Raw genomic sequence first — 15,656 nt, 5'->3', positions numbered from 1 at the left:
ATTGTTCGGTTGTCGCTTTCAAGTGTACCGAAATGGCCAAATATTTTACACTTTTCGACAACCGCCAATGCCTCTTAAACATCTTAAGATTCACAGGTGACGATTTCAGTAGTGGACAATTTGATGTTTATGAATGTTTAAACTCTCAAAAGCTGGATGTGACGCTATCAATGAAACCGGTTGTGTACTTACAACGCTTGACAGATGCCGAATGTCTCTTCAACACAAGTCCTACAAATACTGTCATAATTAAAACAAACCATGAAACTCAAACCGATTATGACAGCAGCAATCCAAGCTGTGAGATTTGAGACAAGATTACTGTTCACATGGCCAACTGTACGTTTCATGCTCAAGAGTAAGCTCAGCGCAGAGCTTGGTCATATTACAACCGGAGGGCCGAACTCAAAATGTGGTATACAAAGAGATCCTTAACAAATAATTATTGGTATATATTCCCTCAGTTTAAAAAGGTTTAATTTTCTTCTTAATTAAAATTTTAAGGCAGTACTTCGCCGCTGCAAAGCGCAGGTATTTTGCTAGTATATACTAATAAAAGGCAAAGCCCTCACTCACTGACTGACTCACTCACTCTCTCATCACTAATTCTCCAACTTCCCGTGTAGGTAGAAGGCTGAAATTTGGCAGGCTCATTCCTTACAGCTTACTTACAAATGTTGGGCAGGTTTAATTTCGAAATTCTATGCGTAATGGTCATAACTAGAACCTATTTTTCTCCATATACTGTAATGGAGTTCAGCTCGATGGCCGTGGCAGGAGCCCGCGGGGCGCCCATGGAGGACTGAGTTCGTGTGACATCATCACGTAATCACGTGAACTGACTGTGAATGCAGTACGTAGAAAACAAGGAAGAGCTCCAAAGAGCGCTGAAGAAAAAACGCATTACACAATTGAGAAGGTATATATATGCAGATGTGTATATGTGTATATATATAAATGTACAGGGTGGGCCATTTATATGGATACACCTTAATAAAATGGGAATGGTTGGTTAACTTCCTGTTTGTGGCACATTAGTATATGTGAGGGGGGAAACTTTTCAAGATGGGTGGTGAACATGGTGGCCATTTGGAAGTCGGCCATTTTAGATCCAACTTTTGTTTTTTCAATAGGAAGAGGGTCATGTGACACATCAAACTTATTGGGAATTTCACAAGAAAAACAATGGTGTGCTTGGTTTTAATGTAACTTTATTGTTTCATGAGTTATTTACAAGTTTCTGACCACTTATCAAATGTGTTCAATGTGCTGCCCATTGTGTTGGATTGTCAATGCAACCCTCTTCTCCCACTCTTCACACACTGATAGCAACACCACAGGAGAAATGCTATCACAGGCTTCCAGTATCCGTAGTTTCAGGTGCTGCACATCTCGTATCTTCACAGCATAGACAATTGCCTTCAAATGACCCCAAAGATAAAAGTCTAAGGGGGTCAGATCGGGAGATCTTGGGGGCCATTCAACTGGCCCATGACGACCAATCCACTTTCCAGGAAACTGTTCATCTAGGAATGCTCGGACCTGACACCCATAATGTGGTGGTGCACCATCTTGCTGGAAAAACTCAGGGAACGTGCCAGCTTCAGTGCATAAAGAGGGAAACACATCATCATGTAGCAATTTCGCATATCCAGTGGCCTTGAGGTTTCCATTGATGAAGAATGGCCCCACTATCTTTGTACCCCATATACCACACCATACCTTCAATTTTTTTGTTCCAACAGTCTTGGAGGGATCTATCCAATGTGGGTTAGTGTCAGACCAATAGCGGTGGTTTTGTTTGTTAACTTCACCATTCACATAAAAGTTTGCCTCATCATTGAACAAAATCTTCTGCGTAAACTGAGGGTCCTGTTCCAATTTTTGTTTTGCCCATTCTGCAAATTCAGTGCGCCGATCTGGGTCATCCTTGTTGAGATGCTGCAGTAGCTGGAGTTTGTAAGGGTGCCATTTGTGAGTACCTAATATCCGCCGAAGGGATGTTCGACTAATGCCACTCTCCAGTGACATGCGGCGAGTGCTACGCTGTGGGCTCTTGCTGATGTTTCTTCATTAGTGACAGTTTTCATGCGTCCACATTTTGGCAAATCCAACACTGAACCAGTTTCACGAAACTTAGAAAGCAGTTTGCTAACTGTAGCATGGGAGATGGGTGGTCTCGTAGGGTGTCTTGCATTGAAATCTGCTGCAATGACCCGGTTACTGCGTTCACCAGACATCACAATTTCTATTCGCTCCTCACGTGTTAACCTCTGCGACATGTCAATGGCTGTAAACAAAGAGAAACTTGTAAATAACTCATGAAGGAATAAAGTTACGTTAAAACCAAGCACACCATTGTTTTTCTTGTGAAATTCCCAATAAGTTTGATGTGTCACATGACCCTCTTCCTATTGAAAAAACAAAAGTTGGATCCAAAATGGCCAACTTCCAAATGGCCACCATGGTCACCACCCATCTTGAAAAGTTTCCCCCCTCACATATACTAATGTGCCACAAACAGGAAGTTAATATCACCAACCATTCCCATTTTATTAAGGTATATCCATATAAATGGCCCACCCTGTATATATGTGTAATGTAGATATGTATAAATATATATGTTTATATGTGTTGTGTGTGTGTGTATATATATATTATATGACAGCAACACTCATAACAGTGACAAAACAATTACATTGACAATCATGTTATGTTATTTTCAAAATGTTTCCTTTTCTTTTTCATAACTTCTTTAGCACACTACTTCTCCGCTGCGAAGCACGGGTATTTTGCTAGTTAGCAATAACATGCAAATCACAATGGAGCCAGAAGTTCTCCATCTGTCTTGTTTCCATGTACGCCTGTGTAGATTCATCATACACTATTTGATTTAATAAAATACTTAAGGGAAAAAGGTGACAGACTAAAAATGAACTGTTTCAGGTTTCAAATCAGTTGGATGATAACCTTGGAAAAGGAACAGTCGACAATATAAGAACTTAACATTGCAGACTAACAAGCCATAAAATTAAATAAGGTCTGAGACTGGCAAACAATGGTTTGTGACACTAGGGGGCGCTGTTGCCCTGTATAACCCACAGTCAATACGTCCAGACACTAGGTAAAAATCCCAGAAATAATTTAATTTCTTTTATAATGTGCACAAAGCTCCTCCACCTCCACAATACTCAGTAATAATACAGTAATAAACAATAATCAACAATAATCAACAACAAATCCTCTTCTCCACCCAGCAGCTCTGCCGCACTTCCTCCCAACTCTGGCTCAGCTAACTGGGTTTCCCATAATCCTTTATATAGTCCTTGACCCGGAAGTGCTCCTGTCCTTCAGTCCACGTGATCCAATAGTACTTCCGGGTCAGATGAAGATTTATATTTTCCTTCAGCCCGGAAGTACTTCTGTCCTTCCGTCTCCATGACTTGGGATTACTTCCGGGTTATAACAAAAACAATCTACGTGTCTCCCTGCAGCATCTCCTGGCGGCCCCCACGGCATCCAGCAGGGCTGTGAAGCTGAACTCCATTGTCCATGATGCCCTGTGGGAATTCGGGGCACCTCCATGTTGCAGGAAGGACTCCATCTGGATGTATGGAATGGGATAAGCTGCTGGCCATCTCCCACAGGTTCCTAATTAAGAAATTGAGTTGGAAAACCTGTAGCCACTGCGGCCCTCCAGGTCTGACGTTGCCCACCCCTGCACTAAAAGCACACATTTGAAGTCTTGCTATCTGCTCTACACCATGGTAATTTATATCAAGTGCAGATTAAAGGGAAAAACTGTGTGACGTTGACCTTAATTTACTTCCATCTATGGTCCCGTTGTTCCGGCTGAAGAACTAGTGTTAAAGTAATGGCTGGCATCCATTCTGCTAACTCCCTTCACCCTTAGAAACACCTTTATCATGTTGTGTCATCTCTTGTTGTTTAAATAAAGATTCAACACAATTCATTTTTCATTATGGCTCAGACTGAGCAACCTTAGAATTGTTCAAATTGAGCTTCAACTCAGTATCTCTGTCTACCTGCACACCAGACTGCCTGGACATTTTTCAATCTCTTTATTATTGGTATTTTCTTTGTATGCTGCATCATATTTTATCATTTTAGATTTTCATTTAATTATCTTTTATGTTCTTTATTGTCCTTGCATGTTGCACCAATTCTATCAAGATGTCTTGAGCATGGGGAAGATGATATATATATATATATATATATTATTACTATTATTATTACTTTTCTCGCCAACCCCCCTCACCGCTCGCTTTGTTCAAAACCCCCCCCAAACCCCACCGCTACCCCCCACCGCTTCGCTCACCAACCATAACCTCCCTGGTCCCCAGGCCTGCGCTACGCACGAGTCACTTCGCATTGTGAATAGGGGGCTGAACGCACCCCAAGGAGACGGGGTCGCTCCTCTGAAACCCCCTGTTAAACGGTGACACAATGGGAAACAAATAAATTTTTTTTGCTTGCTGCTGATGCCTTGCCGTGTGATCTGCATCTCGTGTGGGGCTTCAAACATTGAAAAGCCTGTACAGTAGCTGTCCTTTTGTCTCACTGTCTTGTCTCTCTTCTACCCCAGACATCTCCTCTGCTCCTGCTGGGTGTCACGCTCCCGAGCCGCGCCCCTATGAAGAGGAAGATTTGCTATTTTTTTAACTGAGAGATGGAACTGTCCCTTCCTGGTAACACAAATTAGATGATCTGCAAGTCTCCAACTTAAAGTTTAAATCTGAACAATATACTCAATCTCTTTTCGCTATTCCGTTATTTCACTGAGTAATAATTTCAGTTAGTTAGCGCTAATGCAATCTTTACAATCATCTTTTTGAGAATTTCGAATTTTAGTACTTTCATCATCTCTGACCTACTCTGCATGTGTATCGCACCAACGTTTTTGAATTCTTTACGACGTTCTACTTTGTCTTTTATTTTCGGTCTTAGGCGTGGTTAAATCTCTTTTCACAAGGTCTCGTCTCGTGGGACATGAAAGTATCTCTCTGAGAAAATCACATCTCATTTCTATGAACAGGTCCTGATTTGTCCCAGGATTTTTTTTATATAATAGAGTGACTATTAGAGTACCTGGCCAATAAAGTGAATTCTGATTTATTTTGTTGTGTTGTGGCACTGCCACATAAATGCTATTTGATTTTGTGTTTGTCTCTTAGCAGTCCTCAGTGTGAACCCTGTAGCTGCCTATGCACCCTTAATATGGTGGGGAGAAGGGGAGGAAAGAAAAAAAGCAGGCAGATTGGGTAGACAGTTGTAAAGAAGACCTGGAGGGGGGAAGAAAGGACGCCAGGAACCAGTTAAAAAAGACACCGAAAGGCAAGAATGGGAGAAAGAAACAAAGAAAAGAGAAAAGGTTTTCAACACACAGTTGTAAATGGAGGAAAAAAGCAGCAAAAGCTGAGCATCCACAGTCAGAGAAAGGATTGCCTACCCTGCTTATGGAGGTGGCCACCTCAAAGACTTTGCCAGCTGACACACTCTAAAGTGTTTTCGTACACAGAAATGGAGTGGAAGCAGAAAAACTTGACAGCCTTTAAGAAGAATCTGGAGGTGATAATAGGACAACTTAGCTATAAGCCAAACAAACAGGCTCAATGGACTGAATGGTCTCTCCTCGTTTGTCAAAAAAATATCTCACAACTGAGAAAACTCTAGCTTGTATAGAGAAAAGTCAAAGTGGAGCTGAGGTGTAATAAGGAGACAAATGAAAATGAATGATAAAATGATAAGGAGACAAATGAGAGTGTTGGGTCACCCTTGGGCAAACCCTGCATAATTGAAATGGCTTTGATCAAAACAAAGTGTGTGAAAACACAAAGGTTGAGTCTTCTCAGACTGGAGTCCTATGAATGTGTATCCAAAATGGCATCTCTCCCGTTTATATAGCTGCCAGGTAGAAAGTGAGCAAACATGGGAAGTGACATCATTGGAGGAGAGCTGTCAGTCTTCTGGTTTACAGTGAGAGGAAAAGACAGAACATTATCACACAATGTCACCCCTTGGATTGGTGGAGAATTACCATCACCTGAGCCCTTAAACTGTCTGCCATGCACACGTGTGTGATAGAGGATCACAAAAAAAAAAAAGAAAAATACAAGAAAAAGCTTAAAGATGCAAAAAGGCAAGCAGGTCCCAAAAACACAATGCAGTACAATAGTCAAAAGGCAGAGCATCCATCCATCCATCCATCCTCTTCCGCTTATCCGAGGTCGGGTCGCGGGGGCAGCAGCTTAAGCAGAGAGGCCCAGACTTCCCTCTCCCCGGCCACTTCTTCCAGCTCTTCCGGAGAATCCCATGCTTCCCAGGCCAGCCGGGAGACATAGTCCCTCCAGCGTGTCCTGGGTCTTCCCCGGGGCCTCCTTCCGGTTGGACGTGCCCGGAACACCTCACCAGGGAGGCAGCCAGGAGGCATCCTGATCAGATGCCCGAGCCACCTCATCTGACTCCTCTCGATGTGGAGGAGCAGCGGCTCTACTCTGAGCCCCTCCCGGATGACTGAGCTTCTCACCCTATCTTTAAGGGAAAGCCCAGACACCCTGCGGAGGAAACTCATTTCAGCCGCTTGTATTCGATCTTGTTCTTTCGGTCACTACCCATAACTCATGACCATAGGTGAGGGTAGGAGCGTAGATCGACTGGTAAATTGAGAGCTTTGCCTTATGGCTCAGCTCCTTTTCACCACGACAGACCGATGCAGAGCCCGCATCACTGCGGATGCCGCACCGATCCGCCTGTCGATCTCACGCTCCATTCTTCCCTCACTCGTGAACAAGACCCCGAGATACTTGAACTCCTCCACTTGGGGCAGGATCTCTCCCCCAACCCTGAGAGGGCACTCCACCCTTTTCCGGCTGAGGACCATGCTCTCGGATTTGAGGTGCTGATTCTCATCCCAGCCGCTTCACACTCAGCTGCAACCGATCCAGAGAGAGCTGAAGATCACGGCCTGATGAAGCAAACAGGACAACATCATCTGCAAAAGCAGTGACCCAATCCTGAGTCCACCAAACCGACCCCTTCAACACCCTGGCTGCGCTTAGAAATTCTGTCCATAAAAGTTATGAACAGAATCGGTGACAAAGGGCAGCCCTGGCGGAGTCCAACTCTCACTGGAAACGGGCTCGACTTACTGCCGCAATGCGGACCAAGCTCTGACACGGTTGTACAGAGACCAACAGCTCTTATCAGGGGTCCGTACCCCATACTCCCGAGCACCCCCACAGGATTCCCGAGGGACACGGTCAATGCCTTTCCAAGTCCACAAAACACATGTAGACCGGTCGGGCAAACTCCCATGCACCCTCCAGGACTCTGCTAAGGGTGAAGAGCTGGTCCACTGTTCCGCGACCAGGACTAAAACCACACTGTTCCTCCTGAATCCGAGGTTCACTATCCGACGGACCCTCCTCTCCAGAACCCCAATAGACTTTTCCAGGGAGGCTGAGGAGTGTGATCCCTCTATAGTTGGAACACACCCTCCGTCCCCTTTTAAAGAGGGGACCACCACCCCGGTCTGCCAATCCAGAGGCACTGTCCCGATGTCCATGCGATGTTGCAGAGACGTGTCAACCAAGACAGTCCTACAACATCCAGAGCCTTAAGGAACTCCGGCGATCTCATCCACCCCGGGCCCTGCCACCAAGGAGTTTTTGACCACCTCGGTGACTTCAGTCCCAGAGATGGGAGAGCCCACCTCAGAGTCCCCAGGCTCTGCTTCCTCATTGGAAGGCATGTTAGTGGGATTGAGGAGGTCTTCAAGTACTCCTCCCACCACCCACAACCCCGAAGTCGAGGTCAGCAGCGCACCATCCCCACCATATACGGTGTTGACACTGCACTGCTTCCCTCCTGAGACGCCGGACGGTGGACCAGAATCTCCTCGGCCGTCCAAAGTCGCTCTCCATGGCCTCTCCAAACTCCTCCCATGCCCGAAGTTTTGCCTCAGCAACAACCAAGCCGCTGTTCGCTTGGCCTGCCGGTACCTATCAGCTGCCTCCAGAGACCCACAGGACAAAAAGTCCTATAGGACTCCTTCTTCAGCTTGACGGCATCCCTCACCGCCGTGTCCACCAACGGGTTCGGGATTGCCGCCACGACAGGCACCACCACCTTGCGGTCAGCCGCCTCAACAATAGAGGCACGGAACATGGCCCATTCGACTCAATGTCCCCACCTCCCTCGGGGCGGGTTGAAGTTCTGCCGGAGGTGGGAGTTGAAGCTACTTCTGACAGGGGACTCTGCCAGCCGCTCCCAGCAGACCCTCACAACACGCTTGGGCCTACCAGGTCTGACCGCATCTTCCCCACCATCGGCCAACTCACCACCAGGTGGTGATCAGTTGACAGCTCGCCCCTCTCTTCACCCGAAAGTGTCCAAGACATATGGCCGCAAGTCCGGCGACACGACCACAAAGTCGATCATCGACCTGAGGCCTAGGTTGCCCTGGTGCCAAGTGCATATATGAACACCCTTATGCTTGAACATGGTGTTCGTTATGGACAATCCGTGACGAGCACAGAAGTCCAATAACAAAACACCGCTCGGTTTCAGATCGGGGGGGCCATTCCTCCCAATCACGCCCTTCCAGGTCTCACTGTCATTGCCCACGGAGCATTGAAGTCTCCCAGCAAAACGAGGGAATCCCCAGAAGGTATGCCCTCTAGCACACCCTCCAGAGACTCCAAAAAGGGTGGATACTCCAAACTTCTGTTCGGTGCATACGCACAAACAACAGTCAGGACCCTTCCCCACCCGGCGGAGGGAGGCCACCCTCTCGCCCACCGGGTAAACCCCAATGCACAGGCTCCAGTCGGGGCAATAAGTATGCCCACACCTGCTCGGCGCCTCACCGGGGCAACTCCAGAGTGGTAGAGAGTCCAGCCCCTCTCAAGGAGATTGGTTCCAGAGTCCAAGCTGTGCGTCGAGGTGAGTCCGACTATATCTAGCCGAACCTCTCACCTGCGCACTAGCTCAGGCTCCTTCCCTTCAGAGAGGTGACATTCCACGCCCCAAGAGCCAGTTTCTGTAGCCGAGGATCAGACCGCCAAGGTCCCCGCCTTTGGCCACCACCCAACTCACACTGCACCCAACCTCCTTGGCCCCTCCCATAGGTGGTGAGCCTATAATTTAAAAAATAAAAAATGGAATATCTAAATCAAAAATATGCTAACACAATCATTTTCTACGAAACTCCCTCAATACACAACAAGGAACTGAAATCCAAGTCTTCCAAGTCTACTTTATATGGGCTAGGGTGGCATTAGAGATGCAAGGGGTGGCACTGCCCCTTATGGTTCAGCCCACAAAATGCAAGAAGCATAAGTGAGCAAGGTCACATACAGTACATAGAAACTGCATGCATAAATAGAAAAAAATTAAAAGGAAATGCATACTTAAAGTAAAAAATTTGACAAATGATTTACAAATTACAAAAATGATAATTAAACACAAAACAAACAGCCAAAACGATGTAGTAGTGAAACAGGATAAACTTAAAAAATTAATAAACAAACAAAACCTGCCCAGCTCCCTACTTCTGACTTCACGATTCCACCTCCCCTCGGCCCACAACCTCTGTCTCTGCAAGTGAACTATGATACTAAGCGCAATGAGAGAAGTTGCAAAATCAACCGGAATGTTCAAGCAAATTATAGAAAAAAAACCCTGATCTAAATCTGTTAAGTAGTTTCCTTGTGAAAAGTGCACAGACAGACAGACATGATAGACAGACGCTGGATTTTATATATATAGAGATGTTCTTTTCCCTGAGCGTACCAGTGTACAATTCTCCACATTACACTCCTTCTTTTTCCAGTTTCAAAGACAGTCCACTTTTATCTGAATTTCTTTTGCTGCTTCCGCAACATTTGCTATCCTCCAAAATTTGGTGCAATTTGAAAATTTGTGATGTTAACTCAGTATATCAGAATAAGCACTCACTGAGCAAATTATTAGGAACTCCTGTGTGCCGGCTTATCCATGCAATTATCTAATCAGCCAATCAGATGGCAGTAGCGCAATGCATAGAACCATCCAGACATGGGTGGTTCAGGAGCTTCAGTCGCATGATTGATGGTGCTAGACAGTATTTCTGTAATTGCTGATCTTGTGGGATTTTCATGCACAGCAGTCTCTGGAGTTTTACTCGGAATGGTGAGAAAATCAAGAAACATTCATTGAGTGGCAGTTCTGAAGAAAAAAACACCTGTTTGATGAGACAGGTCCGATGAGAATGGCCAGACTTATATGACCTAACAGAAAGGACGCAGTAACTCCAATTACCTCGCTGAACAACTGTGGTGAGCAGACAAGCATCTCAGAATGCATAACATGTCGAACCTTGAGGCAGATGGGCTGCAACAGCAGAAGACCACGTCATGTTCCACTCCTGTCAGCCAAAGACTGAAAGGCAGCATTGGGCACAGGCTCGTCAAACCTTAAGACTGGAAAAATGTAGCCTGGTCTGACGAATCTCAGTTTCTGCTGAGGCACACAGACAGTAGGGTCGAAATTTTACATGAATCCAATTACCCAATCTGCCCTATATACAATACAATTCAATTTATTTTTTCTATAGCCCAAAATCACACAAGGAGACCTAATCCATCAAGCTGCCTCCCCCATTAAGCTATTCCACAGCTGAAACAGTGCTGGGCCAGCCAATCCGATGAAAGGACCCCTCTTTCCCACAATTCCTGCAATCCTCCATCAGGGATGACTTTACTTTAGGCAGGCAAAACAGCTTGGCAGGTGGGCCGTGGCACCAAGTGCCACATTTGGGTACCGAGAAGAGAAACAGAATAGGTGAGGGTTAGTATCCAATTATAACAATCATGTTACTTCTGTTTTAATGCTAATGACTAACAACAGAGATACAGTCTGTACAGTTAATCAGCAGCTCTAGTCAGGATATGCTAAACTGAAGTAGTGAGTCTTCAGCTGGGATTTAAAAGCTGAGACCGAAAGGGCATCTCTTATAGTAGCAGGCACACCACTCCAAAGTTTAGGGGCCCTGTAACTAAATGCTTGACCTCCCACTGTTATTTTATTACTCCTTGGAATCCTAAGCAGGCCAGCATCTTGAGATCTTAATGTGCACTCTGGTTTGTAAGTCATGATAAGTTCAGACAAGTAATCCGGACCCTGGCCATTTAATGCTTTATATGTTAAAAGGAGGATTTTGAAATCTGCCCTAAACTTAACTGGGAGCCAGTGTAAGGATTTAAGAACTGCAGTTATGTGTTCATATTTTCTTGTTCTTGCAATAATTCTTTCAGCAGCATTTTGAATTAACTGGAGGCTGTATAAAGAACAGTTTGAACAGCCAGTGAACACCATATTGCAGTAGTCAATCCTACTAGAAATAAATGCATGAATTAATTTCTCAGAATCCTGTTTATTTAGAAAGTGCCTTCATTTCCTAACATTTTTAAGATGGAAGAAACATGATTTGGACAACTTTGTAATATGCACTTTAAATGACATGCTAACGTCAAAGAGAACTCCTAGATTTTGGGCTGATTCAGTGAAATTAATGGGGATTACAATTGAGGTAAATGATGACAGAATATTGTTGTGATCAGCGTCATTCCCTCCAACAATTAACATCTCTGTTTTATCTGTGTTTAAAAACAAGTAGTTCTCATCCATTCACTCCTTTAATTAACTAACACAACTAATATCAGCAGACCCGGCTGATGGAGGTGGTGTAATGGTGTGGCCGGTGTAGGAAATGTTGATTTGGCGCACTTTGGGCCCAATTATACCAATCAATCATCATTTGAAATCACCCACCTATTTGAGTATTGCTGTTGACCATGTGCCACAATTGAGCCATCCTCTGATGGCTACGTCCATAATAATGCACCATTTAGCAAAGCATAAGTCATCTCAAACTGGTTTCATGAGCAGGTCAATGAGTTCAGTGCTCTTCAGTGTCCTTTCCAGTCACCGGATTTAAATCCAATGGAGCGCCTTTCAGATGTGTTAGAAAGGGAGATGAGTGTGCAGCTGACATTAGAAATTATGTGATGCAATCATGTTAACATGGACCAAAATCTCACAGGAAGGCTTCCAACATCTTGAAGAATTCATGTCACAAATAATTGAGAATGTTTCAGAAGCCAATGCCCAGTATTAGTATAGTGGTCTTAAGAATTTGATCAGAGAGTGTACAAGAACTCCTCGGGCTACTTCCTCGGTTATTCCCACAATTACTTCCAGGGTTAGGATTTCTCCAAAGCACACGTTGCATCTCTGACCACACTGTTCGATGTACCCCCTTACTTTCCTCACACCACTTGTCAAATATCAGGACACAAGCTCTCTCATGTGCGGACACCCGGAGCTTTGATTTTGGGCGACATTACTTGACTTGAGTCAGATAGCCTTCCCCTAGTCCTGATCTTAACCATAGTCTACCCAGGTGTTATCACTGACATATAACATAAAGCGACAATCTCCTCAATAGAGTGTTCTGGAGGTTCACAGTCCGCAGCTGGGGTCAATTGGAATTATTTGAGAGCGAAAGCAGCCAAACAAGGGCAGGACTTCGTTCTTCTAGCCAAGGTACAGTCAGGTCCAAAAGTATTTGGACAGCGGCACAATTTTCATCATTCTGGCTCTGTACATCACTATAATGGATATTAAAACAATCATTATGTGATTGAAATGTAGACTTTCAACTTTAATTCAACAGGTTTAACAAAAATATTGTAAGAGTTGTTTAGAAAAGACAGCCATTTTTATACGTGGTTTGAGAGACGGCTGGCAGCTAAGCTCAGCCGGGACGTCCCTGAAATGGAAGAATGGAGGAAGGCAGCTACTTTTGGACACTGCCTCCCCCAAGATGCTAGATGGCAGCTCCCCTGGAGTGTAGCGGTGCCTCAGATTCCCACAGGGCCTCCTGGGACTTGGAGTTCGCTTTCTCAGCCCTGTTGGGGAGTCATACTTCCCTTGTAGCCAGGACGTACTAGGAAGTCATGAGGATGGAAGCCCCAAAGTACTTCCGGGCGTATTAAAGACCTGGAATTCTCCATCTGGTTGGGCACTACATAAAGGTGTAACAACCGCTAGATACGGAACTTCGATTCCTACACTTCACAACCCGAGAGGGAAGTGGACGATATTTGAAGAATAAAATAGCATTACCATATTCGGTTCTTGCCCCTTCTTGTCCCCTAAGCACGCTTTTAAATAACTGGCAAAAAATCACACACAAAAGAAAGTGGAACTGATAAATACATTGAAATTTGCTGTTTACATTTACTTGTCTGGTGCCTAAGTGCTCATTAATGACCCTCTTCCCCAGACGCCCTCCCCAGCGGCCAAATCCTAACCCCCGGTATGACACAGACAATAAAAAAATAAAAAAAAACTGTTCTCAGAGAAAGCAAAAAAAAAGACTTAACGTAGTCCACATATAAAGAAAAAAACCCTGCAGTTCAGTTCCTACCGAATGGCATGAGGAAACACAACAGTCTTCTGGCAAAACGGCATCTCCACTGACTATCGCAAGAAACGCCCTTATGAATCCGACTCACCAGACGGAAGCACCCGGAGAACACTAGAACCTGGCCTCTTCTCTGGGATTCGTCACCTGATTATTTCTTCGGGGTGGCCACCCACAAATACCAGTCGTCCCTCGGTGAAGTAAGATCCTGAATGATTCTTAGAGTGTAGATAGTCGCCTCCTTGCCTTAAGCCTTTTCCTTCCTTTTTTCTCTCTCTTCTTTGATCCGCCATTCCCCTTAAAAAGAAAAAGTTTCCTGCCAAAACATCCTTTCCCCTCTCAGTCATTATGGAAAATGTCGCCGGCAACAGGCAGTTGGAATATTTACCGGGCGGGATCCTCCCAGCACTGGGTCGTCATCAAAAGTGCCTGAAGGGCTATTTACAGACACCCTCCCAGCCACATTATAAAGTGACGGACAGTCCAGCAGGACAACCCGAGTTTCAAGTTACGCAGCCTTGCTACAAAGGGCTGTTGGGAACCCAGCAAGAGACCAAGAGTTGGTTGTAGGTGGACGAAACTTGCTGGGAGGTGTTGAGGATAGTGATATATACAGAGAGAGGGAATATTGTGATTATTATTGTGCTTGGTGATTATTAGTTGAGTGTTTATTGTGGCTGTGGTGCTGGGAGGGAAAGAATTAAAACTCTTCTTGGTGCTTTTATCCTGTGTCCTGCATGTCTGTCTGTTGGGTTTAAGGGTTAAAAGTGACCCCTAGCATCCACAATGGTCCCTCTTTTTCAGGGACTTAAAAGTATTTGGACAAACTAACATAATCATAAATATGATGATCATTTTCAATATTTGGTTTGTTAATCCTTTCCAGTCAATGACTGCCTAAAGTCTGAGCCCACGGCCTGCTCCACATGCTGCGTTTCCACCCTACTGACGCTTTGCCAGGCCTTTACTACAGCTGTCTTCAGGTGCTGCTTGTTCGTTAGACTTTCAGCCATCAATTTTGTCTTCAGCAAATGAAGCTGAGGTCAGTTGATTAACTTTGCCATTGTGGAAATGTACACTTGAAATGCACTTGGTTTGCTGTCACAGTATGTTTTGCCTCTTTGTCCATCTGTACTGTGAAGAGTCGTCCTATCAGTTCTGCAGCATTTGGCCGAATCTGAGCAGACAGGATAGCCACACTGTACACATCAGAATTCATCCTGCTACTTCTGCCAGCAGTCATATCATCAATAAACACCAGTGACTGACTTCCATTGGTAACCATGCATGATCAGGCCATAACTCTGCCTCCACCATGTTTCAAAGATGATATTCATGGTATTCATGGGCCATTTCTTCTCTTCTCCAAACTTTTCTCTTTCCAACATTCTGCTACATTCATTTTAGTTTCCTTTGTTCAAAATTGTTGCAGAACAGGACAGGCTTTTAAAACATGTTTTCTGGCAAAATCGAATCTGTCCTTCCTATGCTTAAGGTTTTCTACTGGTTTGCACCTTGTGGTACTCCCTCTGCCTTTACTTTCATGAAGTCTTCTCTTGATTGTAGACTTTGGCAATGATAGGTCTACCTCCCAGAGAGTGGTCTTGGTTTGGCTAAATGTCACGACAGGGTTCTTCTTCACCAAGGACAAAATTCTACAATCATCCAGCACAGTTGTCTTGTGTGGTTGTCCAGACCTTCTGGTGTTGCTGAGCTCACCAGTGTGTTCCTGCTCTTTAATAATCTACCAAATGGTTAACTTGACCACTCCTGGGGCCTCATGTGTAAACGGTGCTTACACACAAAAATGTTGTGTAAGAACATTTCCACGTTCAAATCGCGATGTATAAAACCTAAACTCGATGTATAAAACCTAAACTTGGCGTAAAGCCACACACATTTCCACGGTAACTCATACCCTGTCGTACGCAAGTTCTCTGCTCGATTTTGCAGACTGGCGGCACCCAGTGTCAAAGCAGTGCTACTGTTCCTGTGTGTTTTCTTTCTTTTTTAGATCCACGTCCCTGACGCGGCTTTATAAATACACTGAAATTAACCGCATATTGTTTATTAGTTTAATGCATCTGATTGTAATTAACCTGTAACAATATAATGGTCCACAGAATGGTCAAACTATTCTAAATACAATAGCTGATTTAGTGTTGTT

This window comes from Polypterus senegalus, chromosome 3 (assembly GCF_016835505.1).
Source record: "Polypterus senegalus isolate Bchr_013 chromosome 3, ASM1683550v1, whole genome shotgun sequence".
NCBI lineage: Eukaryota > Metazoa > Chordata > Cladistia > Polypteriformes > Polypteridae > Polypterus > Polypterus senegalus.
Note: the sequence above shows the minus strand (reverse complement) of the source record.